Source organism: Lontra canadensis, unplaced genomic scaffold (assembly GCF_010015895.1).
Source record: "Lontra canadensis isolate GAN:19392208 unplaced genomic scaffold, GSC_riverotter_1.0 scaffold11, whole genome shotgun sequence".
NCBI lineage: Eukaryota > Metazoa > Chordata > Mammalia > Carnivora > Mustelidae > Lontra > Lontra canadensis.
The window spans coordinates 21,037,420-21,060,551 of NW_022631005.1; the positions used below are offsets into that span (position 1 = coordinate 21,037,420).

At 38.1% G+C, this 23,132-nt stretch overlaps 1 protein-coding gene and 1 pseudogene across 1 annotated transcript in view; one reads left to right on the top strand and one right to left on the bottom strand.

Moving 5' to 3' along the window:
* The window catches only part of NXPH2 (neurexophilin 2), a 110,031-nt gene that overhangs the window by 22,225 nt on the left and 64,674 nt on the right, over positions 1 to 23,132 (top strand). The window lies entirely within an intron of this gene.
* On the bottom strand, positions 15,942 to 17,804 carry LOC116866926 (annotated as a pseudogene).

Sequence of the window (23,132 nt, forward strand, 5' to 3'; positions counted from 1 at the left end):
CTTGTCACTCAGAAGTATGACGCTGGGAGAAAGTTCATTTGTGTGCCTTAGTCAGGCTTCAAGTAGGCAAGCAGAACCAGTGGGAGATTAGATAGGTGAATAGAGAGAGGATAGATAGATAGATAGATAGATAGATAGATAGATAAGGACACACACATACATGCATGCATACATATATATCGATCTAGCCATATATGTGTGTGAACACACACATTGTTCACTACCCACTGATCCTAAATTAAGGTGATAATTTAATAAATTACCTTTTAACCCACTTAAGTGGTTTGCCAGCCAGACTAGTGGCTTTAACTCTCTCTGTCATACTGACAAATCCTAGGGAACAGTGAAGAGTTTGAATTCATTAGATACCTTCCTGAGCACTTTCTAAGTAGTAAGTGATGATGAGACAGTTTCTGTTGTTGAGCCCATTTTCTTTTGCACCCAGTTTATTCATGCCACCTTCAATTGTTATTGTGATTCTGTAACATAGTTATTATTTTGAATTGATAAGAATTATTTCTGAAGAGAAAGATAATTTCATGTATAAAACTTCAGTTAGGTGTCTTTGAAAGAGTAAATAAGGGCTAATTATTTTTCTAATTGCTGGAAAGTTAGGCATGGGCAAGACAACTGGAAAAAAGGCAAACACTTTTCTAAAACTCTGGGCAGATTCTGTATCCAGATTACTTTGCAAGTATGTTCATTTGGGAGGTACTTAAAGGAATTGATACAGTAAATCTTAGAGAAATTATGGTTTTCATAAGAAATATGACATTGTAACTGCAGTCATGAGCCCATTCTCAGAGAGAAGCTTTTGATCTTACAAAAATTGACATATTTACATTTTGATTAAAATAAAAAAATGTTTATATTAGAAGTCCTTGCTAACGCATTAATACAAGGAAAATAAGCAGTGTTCATATTAGAAAAGGATGAATAAAATGGATGATTTGATTGTATAAGTAGGAAACCCCCCAAAATCAGTAACAGCAAAAAATCCTGGAACTAATAAGTGAGCTTAGCAAAGTCTCAGGATACAAGGTTAATATACGAAAGTCAATTTCTGTCTTATATGCCAACAAAGAACAACTGGACTTGAAAATTTGAAAAATAACATCATTAGAACAACACCAAAATTTATGAGGTACTTATGTAAAAAATCTGAAAAAAAAAGTCAGGATCTATCTGTGAAAAACTACAAAACACTGATGAAAGAAAACAAAGAAGAGCTAAATAAATGGAGAGATATGCCGTGTTCATGGTTTGGAAGTCTCAGTGCTGTTAAGATGTCATTTCTTACTAACTTGATCTACAGATTAATGCAATACTATTTAAAAAAAAAAAAAACCAGAAGGCCATTTTGTAGATATTGACAAACTGGTCCTAAAGTTTATATGGAAAGCAAAGACCCAGAAAACCAGTATAACACTGAAGAAGAAGAACAAAGTTGGAAGTCTACCCTAATTTGGGGACTTACTATTAGGTCATAGTAATCAAGACAGTGTGGAGTTGGTAAAAGAATAGACACATTGATCAATAGAATAGAATAGAATAGAATAGAGGGACTAGAAATAGACCTGCAAAAATCTAGTCAGCGGATCTTTAACAAAGGAGCAAAGGCAATTTAACAGAGAAAGGACAGTCTTCAACAAATGATGCTGAAGCAATTGGATATACAAATGGAAAATACGTAACTAGACACAAAGTTTACATCTCTCATAAGAACTAACTCAAAATTATAAACCTAATATTAATTGCAAACCTATAGAACTTCTAGAAGAAAACAGGAGACAATCTGGGTGATCTTGGGACTATTGATGAATTTTTAAATAGAAAACCAAAAGCACAATCCAGGAAAGAAAAAAGTGATAATATGGTCTTCGTTAAAATTTAAAACTTCTTGGTGAAAACAGTAGTAAAAGGATGAAAAGAAAGACCACAGACTGAAAGAAAATGTATGCTGAGTGTGTATCTGATAAGGGAATTGAATCCAGAATATCCAAGGAATTCTTAAAACATAACAATAAAAACAATTTTAAAATGGGCAAAAGATGTGAATCTCATCATAGAAGATATATAAGTGGCAAATAAGCATGTGGAAAGATGCTCAGTAACATTTGTCACAGATAAATTGAGCATTAAAACAATTATGAGATACCGCTACACACCTGTTAAAATACCTAAACTCCACGTATCTTCCAATACCAATTGCTGGCAAGGATGTGGAGCAACAAGAACTCTCCTTCATCAATGATGAGAATGTACAATGGTACAGACACTTTGGAAGACTGTTTGGTAGTTTCTTACAAAGCTAAACATAGTTGTAACACAAGATTCAGCAATTGAGCCTTTACATGTTTATCCAATAGAATTAAAAACGTTTATTTATACACAAATCCCTGTATGCACATGTTTATGACTTCTTTATTCTTAATCACCAAAAACTGGAAGCACACAAGATGTCCTTTAATAGGTGAACAGATAAACAGATATTGGTGCATATATATAATAGATTATTATTCAGTTAAAAAAAAAAAGCATGAGTGGCCAAGCTAGGAAAATATATGGATGAATCTGAAATGTGTATTGCTAAGTGAAAGAAGCCAGACTAAATGTCTGCACACTTCATGGTTGCATGACAATCTGGAAAAGGCAGAACTGTAGAGACTGAACGGATTAGTGATTGCTAAGGGTTCAGGGGGCAGGGAAGGATATGAATGGCAAAGTATAGGAGAAATTTTAGGGCAGTGAAGCTATTCTGCATGATACCATAATGGTGGATATATGACACCAGGCATTTGTTACAATGCATAGAATTTTGTTGCACAAAGAGCGAATCTTCATGCATGTTTAAAAAAAAAAAAGAGTTTAGGAGCTCAGGGGATTCTAGGTTGGAATGCAGAATATGACAAAACAGTCTAACAGCACTACAAATGTATGAAGTGACCTCACTGAAGAGGATAGGGGTCAGGGGGAGTTGCTGACCTCAGCAACTATAAATGAGTGGGGTCTGCAAAACTAAAGGCAAAAATCTGTACATAAGCACCGTACTCGAGTTGATAAAATTTTCCCCTGGAGGTCCAAGTCACTAGTCCTTACATCACTATACATGTACACTGGAATCAATCAATCAAGTAAGCGTGTGGTGCATGTTGGAGCTAGACTTCTTACTTTGGAGCTGGAATCTACAGATAAGGAAAGGGGGAGGCTACAATGACCCATGTGCTTATGGGTTAGACTTGGAGTCACCAATACAAGCTCATGTTTAGGATGAATACAGATGGTTGCACTTAGAAATATTTATAGATGTGTGTATATACGCAAGTTAGCACACACACATGTATTTCCTTGCTCTGCCTGCTGAGAGGACCTTGCAGAAACAACACCCCAGTAGCAATGAGCACACCCATCAACCACATCTTAGTTTCTAACACCATTTTTTCAATAAAAGGAACCAGAGCTCCTTAGAAAAACAACCAATTCTAGAACTAAGGCAAGAGATACACAGTTCATGTCTGGAGCATCTTGCAGTGTCAGAGAATAAGAAATTGCTCAAAAAGAGGAAAAAAAAAAAAAAGAAATCCTCAATGATGACAAATGTCAAAAGGACACAAGAGCCAACTGAAAGAGCTTCCAGTGGCCAAATCTGGGTAATGTGAGCAGTAAGATAAATCACTATGGGATGAATTGTAACCCAAGGCTTAAAATAAGTGAGTCTTTATTGATACAAATTCCCAAATAAGCAAATCTCCACACAGAAGGATTCCAAATGATTTTATATAGATATGCCACCTTCAAGGAGGAGTGAAGTGTGGTTCTGCTCCTTAAGCTTGGTCTGCGCATAGTGACTTCCTTCTAAGTAGTACTGTATGGAAAGGGGAAAAACTAATTTGTAGAGAAATCTGAGTGAATTATGGGCTTTCATTAATAATAGTGTACCAGTATTGGTTTCTTAATTACAACGAGTATGCCATATTGATGGAAGATGTTAATAATAGGGGAAATCAGGGATAGGGTAAATGGGAGCGCTGTACTACTATATTCATGATTTTCTGTAAATTAAAAACTTATAAACTGAAGTTTCTTTAAAACACGTTTAAGGTGTGTGTCATGTGTAACGTACACATCCATCTCTTTTCAACTGGCCAAGGCCCAAGGGCCAGGGCTAATCTCATCAGATCAGAGGTATTCTCCAGAAAGCTCTGCCATTAATTCAGGACCTGGAATTCCACTAGATGCCTTTCTTTTTTATTTTATTCAGTCCCTACCACAATACTGCGGGGATAGTGTTTTTCTTCAGATCTATGAATAAGGAGTCTGATGTTGAGAGGAAATGGGGGGCTTGTCAGAATTCTATTTCTAACAAATAAGATTTGAGTGGAAAAGAATTCATATGTGGGCTTTTCCGCTTTACATTTCCTTTTTCACACTGTTAGATACAGGAAGCTTTTAAAACTATGTTGTTAGCTAGAATTAAATCAATCTTTATTGCTCTATTCTCAAAATTTATTTTTTAATCCCTTCAGGCCTCCATTTCATTAATGTGTCTTTGAGACCAAACACAAAGTAATTTAGGCATCTCAAATATTCCTGAAGTTATCGCCCTATAATCTCAATGATGTCTGTTACTCAATTTAGTATGGAGTATTTAGTGTTGAATATTAAATTTAATATTTAGCATTACAATTCAAATTCAGATTCCCCACAACCTTTAAAATAAGAATTGAAGTTACCCTAGAAAGAAGAATATAGTAAAATTAATTTAAGAAAAATCTAAACAGAGTTATGAGGTGGATAAACAAATACTTTAACCATAAAAGTTAATAGAGTTGTTAAAATTCATCATGAAAGCTGCCACTGTTTTATCTGGTGGCCAAGAAAAAGAAGGAAATATGATTAAGTTATATTTCTCCTTTGAAGAGGGAACGTACCAGATTTTCAGCAAAACTTTCCCTTAGTTCAGATTCTGAAAGAATTTATTTATTTAGGGTATTTCGAGGGGGTAAAACAAAAGAATTGTTCACAATAGTTTCACAGCCATTATGAAAATAAAATTTATATAATTGTTTCTCATAAAAACTGACTAAAACATTGAAGTCGTAACAATAAAAAGCAATTCAATGCTCATAGTTATTTGAGAGGATATTGTGATGTAGCCCATGTATATTGTAGGAAATTCCAAATTCTAATTCACTTTGAGAATACGTTAGACAAGTAAGAGTGTATATACATAGCTTGTTCCTAAAATTATCTTCTCTAAATATTATCCTTCTCATCTGGGTTTCTGGGAGTAGCTGGGTCTCAGAGAGAGCATGGTATATTCTCTAGTACGTGATCTGTACTGTTCATTGATTTCTTGCACAAATATTTCTTTCCGAGGAGCTTCTGTGTCCCAAGATATCCTGGTTCATTTGACAACAGACATCTGTCTCCTGAGCATGTGCTCTAGTGAGAGAGACCCAAGAGAACAAGGAAATAAGCCATTAGGAGATGGACAGACAGTAAGGGGTGCTATGGAAGAAAAAACCCAGGGTAATGAGACAGAGGTGGGATGAGGGGTGGTGGTGGGGACGCATGTAGGGTTGAGCAGGTGGCAAAGTTTTATAGAAGGTAGTAAGCCAAGGCCTCTCTGGCTCAGCAGTAGACCTGAGGCCAGAGGGGAAATAAAGAAGCCAGACATGGAATACCTGAGGAAAGAGAATCTGTTTCCAGAAAGAGGGAACAGAAGATGCGGTGATGCCCATTTGGCTCATTTTTGCCCATTGTAGGCATTAATAGCTTACATAACACCAAGGTTTAAAGAGTAAATTATAAATGTTAAATGAAGGATGCATAGGCTCCTTCTGGCATTTCACCTTTCACATTATCTGGTTCAGCAGGAAGCGTTTTTGCCTCCCATGATGGTGGTGGTATCACAAGGCAGCTTTTGAAAAAGTTTAATAAAACAGGAGACTGTGTCCTTGAAAGATGTAAATAGACTTAAATTTTTCTTGGAATATTTTTCCATAAGATGAGGAAGATTTTAATGAGGACAGACTTGCTTCTTCTAAAAAAAAAAAAGAATACTGGATCAAGAGACATAAATTTGCTGCTTATTAAAAATAATTTTTTTAAAACTAGGAATAATACTGAAATGTAGTATTGAAAGAATCTAGTAACTTGATGGGCCTACCATTGTAAACACCAACTGTATGGTCATTTTAATTATAATTTTAATTTATGTCAGGGAATTATCTCTGAACCAAAGGGTAAAATGGGGAAAATAATCTGCCAGTGGCCAATAGAGGAGTGTAGGTGTTAGCAGAAAGAAGTATTTAACGAGGTCTTCTTGCCTAATCTAACGAGAAGCTTAGGACTATGGATTTTGAAGCATATTTCCGGGAACTAAAGAGCTTTATGTCATTACTTTAAGGTTATGTTACACACCATTCACCAAGTACATACATTCCCAAACTTATTACAATTCTAAGCATTAAGCCTAGGGCCTCCCATAGGGGGTTATTTTATACTTTTCTAAAGTAACAAACTATTCGATAGAAAATACTGAATAAAATAAATTCTTTGTTTAGTTTAACTCAGTACAGTCAACTCATTTTTGGTTAGTTTCTTCTGAATGCTTTCTAAATAACCTACAAATGTCTGATCATGTTCGGGGAGTGCATTTGGCCACAGAATGTTCTCATTCAGGCTTGCCAGATCCTTCAGCCGAAATATCTGTCCTGTACCACACCGCGTGAGAAGTCACAAAATAGCCTCTGGCACTAGAAACCACAGCTATCATTTGTAACTTGGAATGAGTGCCTCAACATTTCTGATTTTACGATAGCTTGTAATATTTAGATTTTTAATTTTGGCTGTCTTAACATGGCTGGGGCTATGCGTACATCTCTTTTTCCTTTTAATTTCATTAAAAAAATTTTTTTTTAATTATTTGACACAGAGAGAGGGATCACAAGTAGGCAGAGAGGCAGGCAGAGAGAGAGGGAGAAGCAGGCTCCCCACTGAGCAGGCAGCCCGATATGGGGCTCTACCCAGGACCCTGAGATCATGACTTGAGCTGAAGGCAGAGGCTTAACCATGGAGCCACCCAGGTGCCACTACTTTTAATTTCATTTTTGAAGTCATACTATTGCCTAGTAGATTTTGGGGACAGTATCTTCATTCACTTGTCTGGAAGGCCTTCATGGGTAAAGACTGGTTCTTATTCACCTTTGTGTCACTAGTACCTAAGCATAGCTCCTATCCTTGTAGCAGTTCTTGGTAAATGTTTGGTGAATGAATGAACGGACACAAGGATGAGTCTCCACTCTGCCGCTACCCAGCTACAGCTCTGCTGGCTGGGCTAGAGCCATGATGTTGGTGACATCTAGACTATATTCCAAATAGATTTTCTCCTTACTTCATGAGCTTCTTTTATTTTAATGCCTACATTGAATTATTTAATTCTTTGTTTGCTTATGTCATTGGATGAATTTGGACTGTATATTAGTGTTTAGAATTAAATCACTTGCATACATTCCAAGTTTGGGGCTTTTAAAATATTTACTCTGTGGGAGATACTAAAAGCAGAATACATGGATGACTTTCACATTCACAAAACGTTTTTTTTGAAAATAGTAAATGGTGAACTATAAAAAGAAACATTTCAGTCCTCACCATAGAGGAGAATAAAATAAGACCTATATTTTGGATGCAACAAAAGATTGCATTATTATTTTCATCCTGTAGGAGCCTCACATCACTCCATTGTGTGTGTATCACTTGTGTTTTCTGGTTAAGAAAAAAATGTTGGAGCTAAAATGCCTACCATTTCCCTATCTTCCCTGAGATTCAAAGGGAATGGACACCTGCCCCTTAGGTTTCTGGCTTCAACCTGACGTGTAAGCATCTTTTGAAATGAAAAAAACAAAACAAGTCTTTTGTAGAAGCAACACAGTCCCTGCTATTGGTTTGATTTAAGATACCAGAAAACACTTGCACTGGTCTTAAATTAAATTGGTAGAGGAATGTTTGCTCATTTAAATTCATCCTTATGAGGAACAAAACTTAAATATAGTGTTTTCATAAGAGAAACGTTTCATGTCAGTAAAATTTATTATTGCATCCTGACATTATAAACTGTACTCTTAACTATTTGTGATTTAAAATTATCATTTTTTACCTCTTTAGTTCAAGCAACTGTCCTCAAAACTTTGAATGTTTTTTCTGTTTTACTTTTTAAATTAAGAATTCAGCTTGGGTTAAAGAGGCAGATGAAAGGTAAGGTATAGAGAAATATGGAATTCTTGAATTTGTTTTAGATTTTCTGTTTTCTTAATAAAGAGTTTATTCTTTGCAGGATCCATCATTAGAAAATACAAAAGCATATTGATAACATAAGGCAAAGATATGAAAGTAATTTGATAAAAATAAAGGAGCATATAAAGTAATATCATTAATAATAACTTTACTAAATCAAATCTGAAGATTCAGGACTGAATGAATGAAGTCATGCATTTCAGCCTTTTGGTAGGAGAAGAAGCAGGAGCAAGAATGCAAACCTACATTTCTTTTATTCCATTGTATTACAAAATCACAGAGGAATCCTGAAGTTTGCAGACCACAATGCATACTTTTCTTTTCTTAAAAAACTGCCTTTCTCCAAGTGCTCTGTTTTGTATATTGACTCCCCTTATTCTTAGGGTTGCAGTAACATGCCATCTTTGATTTCTAAAAGTAAATCTAATAGTAAGTAGAAGTTTCATTTCCGCTATTTAGATATGTCAATTTCTTCTTCCTCTTCTAATACATTTTCCACAGTATATTACAATGTGTGTGTGCGTGCATGTGAGCATACATCTCAAAGGCAGACATTTTCCATTTCCAGCTCAATTCTATCCATTAATAGTAATAAATCTTTCTAGCAGACACCGTAACGTTTGCACACCCTTGTGTTGTTTGTTCTGTCATTCTTACCCAGCTATGGATTGGACCACGATGGGGAGTGGCCCCGCTGGGCCACAGGATACTCATGCCATGCAGAACTGTAAAGGCTATAAATGATGACTCTGAGCTAGCTTTTAATGAGCAGCCACTCTGAAACACTAAGCTAAGTCAGAACTTCCTGGCAGTCCTCTCAGCAATCCTCTGAGATTGATATAACTCTTTTGTTCCCATGTCACAGAGGAGGAAACAGGCTGGTGAGGTTAAACAAACTAATTGTTTGTCATTCCTCATCCTTCCTGACACACAGCAGTGTCACTAGCACGTGGCATGGGAGCAGGCACCTAGCAACATCCCTGCAACATTGCATGAATGACTTCATGAAGTCACTTGCCCTGGTCAGTGTTAAGGCCAAAAGGAATCCATGGCCTCTGATTCCAATCCCAGTCACCTAACCTCAAGTATACCGTGTCAGAAGAAGGCTGTTAACATCACCTAGAAACAGTGAGAGGAGCAAGGAGAGCCTAGAAGTGAGAGTAATAACAGCTAGGGGTATGGAGGCAAAATTGAGTCTAAGTCAGGACAGAGGAAGACAGTAAGCAGATGCAGCTGTTTCCATAGCTTTGCCAACCACAGAAGGAAAAGTGACAGCCCGAGGCACATGTCTGCTTTTGCACCCTAAAGGTTGCATGGCTGAGGTCCTGGACTCTTGAGGAACAGGTGACCACTTACTTGTTCACTGTACATGGACATGGAGATGGGAGGAAGTCTCTGGAAGCAGCAGTCTGCACTCAGAGATCCCCACCCAACCTGGGGAGAATAAGTCTGACTCGGTCCTTGCACAGTGGGGCTAGAGCCTGGAAGAACTACTCCCTTCACAACAGTGGAAAAAGCCAGGTGGAAAGGACCAGAGTTGTGACCAAGAAGCAGATTCAAGGTGGTCCATAACGGAAGGGAGGCTTATGAAGAGGAGGGAGGTCTGGACACCAGAAGGAGGGAGACTGAGGGAAGATGATGGCGGGGTAGCAGATTGATGGAATCAGTAACTGCAGGGGAGATCAGATATACCTACCCAATGTCAAAACATTGAGCTAATCAAAGCAAAGCTTGGTCTAAGAGGTGGTGGTAGACACTGATAGGACAACCTGTTCATACAGGCCTCTAAAGACTGACGTGACATAGTAGGACCAGTGCCAAGGATAACAGTGAATAACTGTCCTCCTCCCCTCTGAGAGCCTTTCTTTTGTCCTTTTCTTTTCTTCACCTTCTTTTCTTTGGACAGAAAAGACATCCATTCTTAAGCCAGTCATCAATTCACATATTATTGGTCTGTACTTGTTAGGGGAAAAATGCTCTCATATATTTTATATGTGGAGACAAAATTCTTAGAAAAGTATATTCTGATAGTCACAGCCAAACCACATTTTATGCCTACAGAAAACACACAGTGTTTTTGTTTTGTTTTGTTTTGTTTTTAATGGCCAAGCCACTCCTCTACTAGTAATGGTCATAGAGAGTAAGATGTTCAAAGATATGGATTTAAAAATAAAATAACAGGGTAGCTTCAGTCATTTTTTAAAGATTTTATTTATTTATTTATTTACTTACTTACTATGAGAGGGCAGAGCGGGTGGGGGCAGGGAGAGGCAGAGGGAGAGAGAATCTCCAGTAGACTCCCAGCTGAACGTGGAGCTGATGACACAGGGCTCAGTCCCACCATCCTGACATCGTGATCTAAACCAAAATCAAGGGTCAGACGCCCAACCAACTGAGCCACTCAGGTGCTCCTAGCTTTAGTCATTTTTATAAGTTTCATTAATATGTAATTCACAGACCATAAAATTGACCTTTTCAAAAATGTATAGTTCAGTGGTTTTTAGTATATTCACAGAGTTGTGCAATCGTCACTATCTAATTTTAGAACATTTTCATTTTATCCCCAAAAGATATCCTGTACCCATTAGCAGTCACCCTCATCTCCTACTTCCTCCAGCCATAGACAATTCAAGTTATTTCTTTATGGAGTGACTATTCTGGGCATTTCATACAAATGGAATCACATAATATCTGGTCATTTATGACTGCCTTTTTTCACTTAGCATAATGTTTTCAAGGTTCATCTATGTTATAGCAGGTATCAGTACTTCATCCTCTTGCATGACCAAATAATATTCCATTATCAAGATACACCACAATTTGTTTACCCACTTACCAGTTGATGGACATTAGTTTGTCTTTTTCAACTAGAAGTGGTTCATGTCTGGATAACCATGACCTCAAAGAGATACCCCATGGCATATGTAAATCCATTTCTTCCTGTGTTGGGTGCAGACTCACAGCCTTAGTCACAAGCAATCAAAAGAACTACATGGTTGCAATGGTAACTCTCTTGAAATATATTTGAGAATTCTTTCTTTTGGCCAGCTCTTTGAAATGTAAATTACCTATATTAACCAGAAGAAATAGTCTTGCAAATAAGAAGTGATCTCATGGACTTACACCAATACATGTTGAATTAGAAGTGAAAAGTCATGATAAAAATATTGTTGCTGTTTGTGTTTGCTATATCCATGGTCAAGCAATATTTGTTACATTTAATCACTACCATATCTCTAGTCTCTATTATGATGTTGATAATAATAGTAGTAGTAGTAGTAGTAATGTTCCAGGTCAGTCTCTATGCCTCCCAGATACCTTTGGAAACTGAACTCCAAAAACAGTTTGTCGACATGGCAAAACTTGAGTCGAGATTTAAATTAAGTCACTATTTCATTTTCTTTGAATTCATGGAATAAATAAATAAGTAAATAAAGCTGGCTTGCTCTGGACCCAGGAAAGGTTGAGGGACAGGGAGGCAGTGCCAGCTTGCTGGGAGTGAATACAGTGTCAGCCAAGTGAGGGATCTGCATTGCTCATTGGTGTGTCCTCCTGGTGTTTTACACACACTCCTGTCACATTCATACATTGTGACATCCACATTATGATGTTTTGGGAATCTTGGGAAGAAATCTTTAATCTCATTTTACGTGATTATATATTAATGTCTGAGGTTTTTTTTTTTTTTTAAGTTGAAATATAGGTGACACATAATGTTCCATTAGTTTCAGGTATATAACATAGTGATTTGAATTTCTATAGGTTATGCTAGGCACAGCTCACCACAAGCGTAGCTACCACTTGTCACTCTACATTGTTATTACAATACCATACCAGAGTGTTTTTGAAATGAATATTCAGCAAAAATATTAGTAAGAAAAATCCTGTCAAAAGTGCATCAATACTTTCCCATAAGATCCAAATTCATCTCTTCATTATTTAAAAAAACTGCTTTTTTGTTTTTGTTTTTGTTTTTGTTTTCCTCACTGTGCTCTATTGGAGATCACTCACTTTCTTCCAGGTTTCCTCAGTATTTTAACCTAGGTAGGTTCCAGAAAAACATCCACACCTCCTTCGGGCTCCAACCCCTCATCCCAGAGGATTACCTGAAGACAGATTCAAGTGTTAGCTCAGAGACATCTCACGTGTCTCTGATACATGAGACACCTAACTCAGAATTGTGGAGGATAAGTAAAACAATCTGAATTTTGAGCCCAAGACTCATTATTCCTGGGATTAATACCTTGGTAATGAACTGGTTCAATTCGAGCCAAATTTTATGTTTCTCCCTTTCATTTGGAATGCTGACAGTTGGCTGGAATTATGGGCTAATGATGGCATGGGATTGACTTTTCAGGCTCATAAATAGAGAGCAATATGCTAGCTTCTGCAGAACGTGTAACCATGAATTAGCAATAGTGCATTTTACCATGGTAACATTCTACCCATTAATGCCTAAATCGAGTGCAATACAGGGCTTTCTGTGCTTTGGGGATCCTCTACTTCTCTCTGTTCTGCATCTAGGTAGTTATATCAGAGCTGGGGAAGCAGAAACAAATGTAGTTAATATCCAAACAGTTCTAGTAGCAATGCAGAATGGAATTAGATGTAACCACTATGGAAAGTATATAATACACTAAACCTTGCTTTCACATCAATTTCTGCTACTTTTGTTCACTTAACTTGGATTTTTTTCTTGTGAAATTAAGATATTTGTGTCGAGGTTATTTCATTTCAGGACCCCAAGTAATTTACAAGTGGTACAACTTCTGCATATAGGGAAATTAAATGACAAGAGGTGCCATCCCCAGTTGAGAAATTAGGTTTTTCGTTTATCTCTTCCAGAAATAACTGGGATTTGGATCATATAATTTCAGAACTTCAATAGTGAGAAATATAAACCAAAAAATGGGGGATGATTTCCTGTTTTTCTAACATTCTCAAAAATCTCTTCAAACAGAAGGTAAGCAAAGGTAGCTCTCATAGACCCTGACCTAACATTTCTTTATTATTTCTGAGCTCCCCAGCTCTCATTCCTGAGTAGCTGCACGAGTGAGGGTGTACAAGGCTGTGCAGGCCATCCATCCTTCGGGCCAGTGGCCTCCGCAGCTCTGCCAGCACCATCTCAGCTGGAGACGGTAGCTATCTCTGAACATTATGCTACCATGGACCAATTTCCCTCGTTCCCATCCATAACAAAGGCGAACCATCAACAGCATTCGCGGAGAATCAGGCCAAGTTGTCAGACAAAGGTGTTTTCAGTCCTGTTCTCAGATCTGTTAAGTGGATTTCTGTTTTGTTGTATTTTAAAATAAGTCATTTTCACCAGGAGTTGATACACGACGCCTCCAGCTTGCCAGGAAAATGCGGAGGGGGAGTGGGAAGCAAGGGGATTGTCCCAACATGGCTCTTCTCTCTAAGGATCTGTTTCACAATGTATTTTTTTCCCACCCAACCCCCACTCACATCTCTCCTTACACTGACTGTTCAAAAGTACAGGAGGCACCAGCACTGGTTTCTGACACTGCCTTAGCGAATTTGCAGTATGGCTTCATGCTTATCCTTTCAGATCTGTGGTGAGGCCTCCCTTCCCCCCCAAAAGACCCAGTGTGAACACATTCTTACTGTGATCTATAAAGGAAGCAAGAGACTCTAAACTTTATAATGCAATAAGAATTAAAATTTGGATGATAAAAGTTATTACACATGAGTGAGTTTGTCTCTCCGAATCAGGGAAATAAATTAGGTTCCCTGCTTTGTAGCATATGGTATCCTCAGAATTGCCTTCATATAATTATAACTCTGTTTATTAAAAAGAATTATGTAACAGTATGGTTGATTTATTCTGATGTGATTGGCTTAGTAACTTAATTGGACTAAAGCAATATACCCGAGATAAAATTAATTTAATTAGCTGATTCATTTCAGGATGACTAGAACCCCTCATCACACTTTGATAATCTTCTGAAAAGGTGTGTGGGTAAACAAGCAAAGTTCAAGAACAATCGCATACCTGTGTGGTATGTTGATTAAGAGAGAAAATGGGGGGAAAATAGAGTAGCGGGGTACCTATTGCCAGAGAGATGAAAAATAATATTTTACCTCAAGCTCTTAACTCTTTTTTTTCCAATGGACAGATTTTCTCAAAGACGTCTGCAGTCCTAGGACTCTCTCTTCCTAAGTTAACCAGGACCTAGTTACTAAAGTCTACTCCTGACTTGTCCTTCCTTTTTCTGCTGCAGATTGCAGTCATGATCTCCAACTGGGCAGGCCTTTTGTGCCACCCGGGCGCTAAGATGAAGAACTGAGCATGAACTTGAGCCCAGTATGAGCCAGAGTGCACGGTTCTTTTCTGTGGACTGAGAACACCAGTGTGCAAATTTGTACCATTTCAGCAAAAGAGGATTTTAGGGAGCAGATATGGATGGATTAGGGAAAAACTGCCATGGCTGTTGCAAAAGCAACTCAAAGTGTGCATATCCAAATAATTCTAGAGTCAAGAACTGTATCTTCTCACCTGCTTCTGGTCTGTTCTCCCTGCTCGTGCCCCCGCTTCATATTCTAATCTGTTCCGTACAGTGCCAATAGACAATATATTATATATCTTTTTGTTTCTTTATACGTATGTACAGTTCCTGCCTCATTCCTGAGGCAGATTCACTACTGCTGGGTTAATCTTACACTGCATCTTTGATCATATGTCATTTCCCTACTTGAGAGCAGATGGCTTTTCATCAGCTAAACTGCAGAGGAAGAAAATCACAGTTCTTCAACCTGGTGCTCATGTCCCTCTGTAACCTGCTCCCACCATAGTCCTCTGACCTCGCCTAATGTGACCCCATTGCGGGTGACAGGAACTTGGGACTTCTTGCCCTTTCCTCCCAGCCACTCTCTTCCTCCTCCTTTGTGCCCTGCATACCTTAGCTCATTCCGTATTCTCTTTCCACAGTAGCTCCTCACCACATTTCATTTCTGTTTACCACAGGAAACCTTTTCTGATCGTCGGGGTCAATACTTACTTCTTCCTCTTCTGAATGTGTGTGTGTGTGTGTGTGTATGTATGTAAAATTTGAGGGGATAAATATTGTGAATGTCTGTTTGTGTCTACTAGTTTTGTTTACAGAAGGGCTGTGGCCCATCTTCTCTCTCCCCGCACCTCCTGGTGTAGCAGTCAGATCTGAAACCTGAGGTGGCATTCGATGATTACTTGTTGCATAAATGAAAGCACATTACTGTGATTGTGGTTGTGGTATTGCCTATCATTGTTGCTACTTTATTTTTATCACTGATACAGACATACCTCAGAGATCCTGTGGGTTCGGTTCCAGATCACTGCGATAAAGCAAATGTCATATTAAAGCAAGTCAAATGATTTTTTAGTTTTCCAGGGTCTATAAAAGTTATGTTTCAGGGTACCTGACTGGCTCAGTCAGTAGAGTGTGCAATTCTTGATCTCCAGGTTGTGAGTTTGACCCCATGCTGGGTATAGAGATGACTGAAAACTAAAATCTTGGGGAAAAAAATGTTATGTTTACACTCTACTGTGGTCTGTTGAGTGTGTACTAGCATTATGTCTAAAAAAATGTACATACCTTAACTATGCAAAACTTTGTTGGTAAAAAATCGCTAACCATATCTGACCTTTAGCAAGATGTTAATGGCTACTCAGTGATCAGGGAGGTGGTTGCTGAAGGTTGGGATGGTTGTGGTGATTTCTTAAAATAAGGCAACAGAGAAGTTTGCCACACTGATTGACTCTTCCTTTTATGAACAATTTCTTTGTAGCATGTGACACTGTTTGATAGCATTTTACCCACAATAGAACTTCTTTTAAAGTCAGAGTCAGTCTTCTCCAACCCTGGCACTGTTTTATCAACTAAGTTTATGTAATATTCTAAATCCTTTGTTGTCATTTCAACAATCTTCACAGCATCTTTACCAGGAATAGATTCCATCTCAAGAAACCACTTTCTTTGCACATCCATAAGAAGCAATCCCTCATCCGTGAAAACTTTATCATGAGATTGCAATTCAGTCACATTTTCCGGCTCCACTCTAATTTTAGTTCTCTTGCTGTTTCCACCCCATCTGCAGTCATTTCTTCCACTGAAGTCTTGAACCCCTCAAAGTCATCCAGGACGGTTAGAATCAACTTCTTCCAAACCCAGTGGATGTCTGATGTTTTGACCTCTTCCCATGAATCATGAATGTTCTGGATGGTATCTGCGAAGGTGAATCTTTTTCAGAAGGTTTTCAATTGACTCTGCCCAGATCCATCCAAGGAATCATTATTTAGGGCAGCCATAGCTTTGCAAATATATATTTTTTTTAATAATAAGACTTGAAAGTCAAAATTACTCCCTGATCCATAGGCTGCAGAATGGATGTTGTGTTAGCAGGCATGAAAACAACCTTAATCTCATTGTCCCTCTCTGTCAGAGGTCTTGGATGACCAGGGGCATTGTCATCAAGCAGTAATATTTTGAAAGGAATCTTTTTTTTCTGAATAGAAGCTCTCTCAACAATGGGGTTACAATATGCAATAAACAGTGTTGTAAACAGATGTGCTGTCATCTAGGCTTTATTGTTCCATTTATAGAGCACAGGCCAAGTAGATTTGGCACAATTCGTAAGGGCCCTAGGGTATTCAGAATGGTAAATAAACATTGGCTTTAACTTCAAGTCACCAGCTGCATTCGCCCCATCAAGAGAGTCAGCCTGTCCTTGGAAGCTTTCAAACCAGACATTGACTTCTCCTCTCTAGCTATGAAAGTCTGAGATGACATCTTCCAGTAGAAGGCTGCTTTGACTAAATTGAAAATCTGTTGTTGAGTGTAGCCACCTTCATTCTCAGATCTTGGATCTGATATCTTCTGGATCTAGATCTCAGCTAGATCTTCTGGATAATGTGTTGCAGCTTCTCTGTCAGCACTTCCTGCTTCACCTTCTACTTCTAAATTATGGAAATGGCTTCTTTCCTTAAACTTGATGATCCAAACCTGGCTAGCTTCAAACTTTTCTTCTGCAACTTCCCCACCTCTCTCAGTTCATAGAAATGAGGAGAGCTACGACCTTTTCCTGGATCAGACTTTGGTTAAGGGAATGTTGTGGCTGGTTTGATCTTCTATCCAAACCAAGGAAACCTCCATTTTAGCAATAAGGCCATTCCCCTTTCTTATTTGTGTGTTCACTGGAGTAGCAATTTTCACTTCCTTCAGGAACTTCTCTTTTGCATTTGCAACTTAGCTGGCTGTTTGGTACCAGAGGCCTTGCTTTCAGCCTGTCACGGCTTTCAATACACCTCCCTCACTGAGCTTAAGCATTTCTGGCCTTTGCTTGAAAGCAAGAGGTATGTGACTCTTCCTTTCACTTGAACACTTAGAGACAATGGTATGGTTACAGACTGGTCTAATATCAGTATTGTTGTGTCTTAGGGAATAGGGAGGCCCAAAGGCAAAGAGAGAAAAAAGGGACTGTGTGGTTGGTGGAAGAGTCAGAACACACATTTATATATTGTTTGCTGTCTTACATGGGCATGGTTGATGGTGCCCCAAAAGAGTTACAGTAATAACACACAGGATCACTGAAGATAGATCCCCATAACAAATACAGTAATAACAAAAAAGTTTGAAATATTGCGAGAAATACCGGAGTGACACAGAGACAGACATGAGCAAATCCTATTGGAAAAATGAGGGTCGCCACAAACCTTCAGTTTGTTAAAAAAAAGAAAGAAAGAAAGAAAGAAAGAAAGAAAGAAAGAAAGAAAGAAAGAAAGAAAGAAAGAAAGGGAAAGGAAAGGAAAGGAAAGAAAAGAAAAGAAAAGAAAAGAAAAGAGAAAAGAAAAGAAAAGAAAAAGAATATCTACAAAACGCAAAAAACTGAAGGCAAATAAAATGAGCTATGCCTAAACAGTGCTTTGTGGTTTCTGCTCCTCCTCGGGCAATAAAACATCGCCCATGGAAGCAATCATTGCTAACTTATTCACCATCCTGTATCCAGTGTCAACTTTAATCTGTTGCTTAAGAACTTTTTCCTCTTTAAAAATAAGACCCTGTTTCCTAAGAGTTTGCTAATTTTTGAAGTCTTTGAAGGCTTTGAGGGTTTTTCTGGCTCCCGTCGTACTGGGTAGTCTGTGGGTTGCAGGCAGATAAGGTCTCTGAGGATGGTGTCACAGGTGTGTACATACCCAAAGAAGCTGATGAGAGACAAAATCCCCAGTTCACCTGCTTCTGCCCCCTTTGATGCTGCAGCACATGTGGCATGTGTGATAACATGCTTCCCACAAGCAGCACTAACCAGGCAGAGCAAGGGAAGCAAATTCAGGCAGTCCCCTCAGTTCTGCCTCTTTGTTTCAGTGAAGTTAGATTAGGGTTGCCCTGCATTGCATTGAACTTGGGTGCTTTGATTTCTTTTGTTGTAGGAACAAAACTGTAAAAGAGAGAATGGAACAGAGGTGCTTCTATAATGAGCATTGAAGTGATCGAGGAAATCTATATTGGACAAAAGACCCATTTATCAGTGCCATGAAAATCCTTTGAATATCCACAGTGGTTTTTTTTTTTCCTTTAAAGTCTTTTATCCCTTGTCGTCTGAGGTAATAGGTATATCTCTAAAGGTAAGATAAAGATTTTTGCACACAATGAGAGAAGATGAAAATATGTTTTTCAAAATAAAATTACAAATAGTGATTATCATATGAGTCCATTAATTGTCGTGCACTATTCCCAGTATTTTTTCCTTCATCGTTTTATTTAATTATAAAAACAAGCCCATAAGCCCCATATTGTTACCATTTTCCAGTTTAAGAAAATAAGTTTTAGAAAGCAATAAAGTGGTTTGGAATCCAAAACCTAATCCAAACTCTGCTTTCTTTCCACTACACTGGATTTCATCTACATATGAGAATGAAGATGTACAGCTTAACTGGACAATGGAACAACTCCTTTGTGTTGGTCACTGGATTATTAACCACAAATTAGACAGGCAGTGACTTTGAAAGGATGACACACTACATAATGATTCAAAGAAGCACTCTCCTTATTAGTTGCCTGAAAGTTGTGTGTTGTGTATTTTATAGATACTGATTAGGATACCAGCAATTTGGCAGGGGTGGGCATCCAGTTCTGACTAATTCCAACACATTGCTCTTGACTTGAGAGAGAATAGTCCTGGATGGCCGATACATTCCAGAGACAGATTGGCTCTGAAATATGTAGTAAAATGTGTGGGGATTGGTGATACGGGAAAGTAAGAAAGAAGAATACCATAATGGGATCCTAACTCTAAAACCCACAAAAATCAGTCTCAACCATCAGCTATTTTTTATAGTACCTATGAGATTTATGACCTTTTAGATCAATAAAAACCAAGTCCAGACATCCAGTATCGTGGATTTTCCAGACTAGTACCATATTTATGTTCAAGCACAGCTTTTTGCCTGCCACAGACTTCTTTCCCACCTGACCTCAAAAGACTGACTTCCTCAAGATTTTATTCTTGGCTTTCTCGCTTAGTAAAATCTTCTCTACCACACCCCAGATAATATCTCCCACCATCAAGACTAATTACCACTTACAAACTGACGGCTCCTAGATCTATACCTCTGACCCTGATCATTTTTCTTATTTTCATCTTTTGATTCTACATTTCTACCAAGATGCCTCTGAGCTACTATAAGCTCATTGAATTCCCTATTTTCTCTTCCTGACCCTGAACATCCCCTGCTCACCATATTGCCTTCTTCACCATAGTACCATCAGCCATCCAAGCATCCAAACACAAATCCCTAGAATCGTCCTGAGTGCATTTCTCCTTCACCCCCCGTAGCCACCCCCACCAACACTAGGTCCTATTTGCTCTCTCCTGTGCAAATCTCCTCCCACTCCTGGCGTCTCCCTCTGGCTTTTTATTGTCACCTTTCTAACTGGTGTTCACTCCCTCTATTCCGTATTCCATTCTTCTACAAGCACACATTCACTTTTCAAGATTTAGCTCAAACACAACCATGTTTGTAAAGCTTTCCCTAGCTTGGACATTTCTTCCTCTCCGCCACCAATCACATTGAATAATTACTTTATCTCATTGCCTCCCTGTGATATTGTGAGTTACAAGGGATATATATTTGGTCATTCAGATATAGAGAAAATATATTTCTCTTACATATTTGGTCTTTTTGGTTCTTGACTCACAACACACCAAATCCTTGGAATTTCCTGAACAGTAAGCATCTTTTATTGTAATATTTGGTCTCTCGTCTTCAGTTCCTAATACCACTTCAGAACCATACAGGTGTAATGCGTATCTCATGTTCACAACAAGCCCCTTTGCACCACAACTGGGTTTATGGTAATGAGATGACTTTTGTGTAGCACCTAAGGATGGGGACTGGTTGCCAGGAAAATCAACCCTGTGATTAGAGTGTTGGAAATTTCAGTCCCATGCCCCTGACCTCTAGGAAGTAGGGAGGAACTAGAGGTTGAATCAATCACTAATGATTTAATGAATCATCAGTGACTTAATCAATCTTGCCTATGTAAGGAAGCCTCCATAAAAACCCAAAAGGAAGGGGTTCAGAGAGCTTCCAGGTTGGTGAACACATGGAGATTTAGGGAGAGTGGCCCATTTGGAGAGGGCATGGAAGCTCTGCACCTCTTCACCATACCTTCCCCTATGTATCTCTTCCTTCTGGCCATCCTGAGTGACATTCTTTTATAATAAACCTGTGATTAGTAAGCAAAATGTTTCTGAGTTATGTGAGTCACTCTAGCAAATTAATTGAACCCAAAAAAGGTCATTGGAACCTCCAACCTGTAGGTGGTTGGTCAGAAGCACAGGCAGTGACCCGGACTTGCAGTTGACATCCCATATTGGGGATGGGAACAGTCTCATGCGACTGACTCCGTAACCTGTGGGATGTGATGCTATCTCTGGATAGATAGTGTCAACCTATAAAGGAGGCAAAACTGAATAAGAACAAAGGCATTTATCTGGGGGTCTCAGAATTGTAATTCAGGGAGGGCAGATTCCAGCAGTAACCAGAAAAGTGTCCTGCCTACAAGGTGAATGCAGGGGTTTTATGAGTAAAAAAAGGAGGGGAGCAATTAATGACTCGAATAAATGAGGACAAAAAAAGTATTCATTGGTACTAACAGGCAGAGCTGCTTTTGGTTACACATTGATCAATTCTTCTATTGATGTTAAAAAATGAAACTACTCCTGGGTACCTTCATTAGTTTAGCTATTATGTCTTTAAAAAGTCCACAACCCATTGTCTTATGATCAGGATGTCCATTGTCCTGTTGACTTTATAAACAATTGCTTGTAAAATATTTGCTTACTGTTTCTGGCCCAGTCCAAAGGTCTTTTTGCCCAGTTCACAATGAGTTCATTAAAAAGAAAACGGAGATTTTCTCTAAATGGAGTCTCTCATGCCCTGAAATTTTATATAATTCCACAATAATGTCATATTTTGAGTTAAATTAAAAGACACCCAGCTGGTACCAGAGCATTGCTTATTGGTGGGGAGAAAACAACCTCCCACACGTTGAGATTGGGTGCTCAGAACTTTACTCCCCTTTTAAAACACAAAGTTGAGAACAAAGATGGAGCCCTATTGATCTTTGTATTCCCGATGCTCAGACTATAATAAGTAGTTAAGTTTTTATTAAATTAAATATCCCCAAGCTGAGTTCTGCTTCTCAGTAACTTCCATGCATTCTTTTAGACCTACCCTTGACAACTACCCCGAATGTCTCCTTTTATTTGACATTTTATCTAATATTTACAAACAAAATTCTGATTGATTCTGAAATCTTCTTGCTTCCTGATATATAACTGCAAATCTTTCCATTGCCACTGTCTTTATGTTCTGGAAACTTCCAGATCCTGGTACACCCATCTTCTGGAGACAGTTCATTACTTAACGCTCCTTTTAGAACCAAGTGTGAATATCACGACGTGATCTGAAGTCTGTGAGTGCAGTGACCTCCTTTGATCACCCCATATAATGTCCTTCTATAATGCGACCAAAAATTGGGAGAGTTTTCTTAGGTGTTATATCCCCTTCTTGCTTAAGTATAGCTGGAGGACAACTAAACATACAGATATTTTTTTCACATGAAACAACAATTTCCACAGAAAGTTTTTCCGGGTTTAAGTGCAAAGACTTCCATTTTTCTCCATTAATTTCATATTCTTTCCTTTTTGCCTTTCAAGATCTTTCAGATTCTCGGTTCTGTAATCTGACAGGCAAATAATCTTTCCCAACTTGGAATCACTGCATATTTGATAAGTGGTTTCCCCCTTGATTCACACAGAAATAAAATATCTAAATATTTACCTAACCCCTGTTTTAAGTCAGATATTCTCTCTAAATCTCTGTAATGTTCTATTCTGTCTTTCTAAGGTACCCCTGGTTAACAAAATGGCCTTCTGTTTATCTTGGTTTCTTTACACTTATCACTGGATCACTCATACTAGCCAATTTCATAGAAATTTTTCAGTCAATAGGAAAATCATTTTAAGGGAATTCCTCCTTTAAATCATTTCATTATAGGCCATGTTGATACATGGAATGAGAAAGAATTTTTAGAAGATACAACACAGCTTACTTCAATAAATTCACTTTTCTCAAATTCTTAAAAAAAGAAAAAAGAAAGAAAGAAAAGAAACAAGTCCTATAAAGTATTTGAAGCATTTGTGCATGTTAAACAGGACGAGAAAATGATTTAAGAGCATAGAAGCTGCATTTTGAAAAGGAGGAAATGTAGTCAATTGCTTGAAAGTCTATTTTGCACAATACCAAATATTTGTGATTTGCCTCAGGTTTTTTT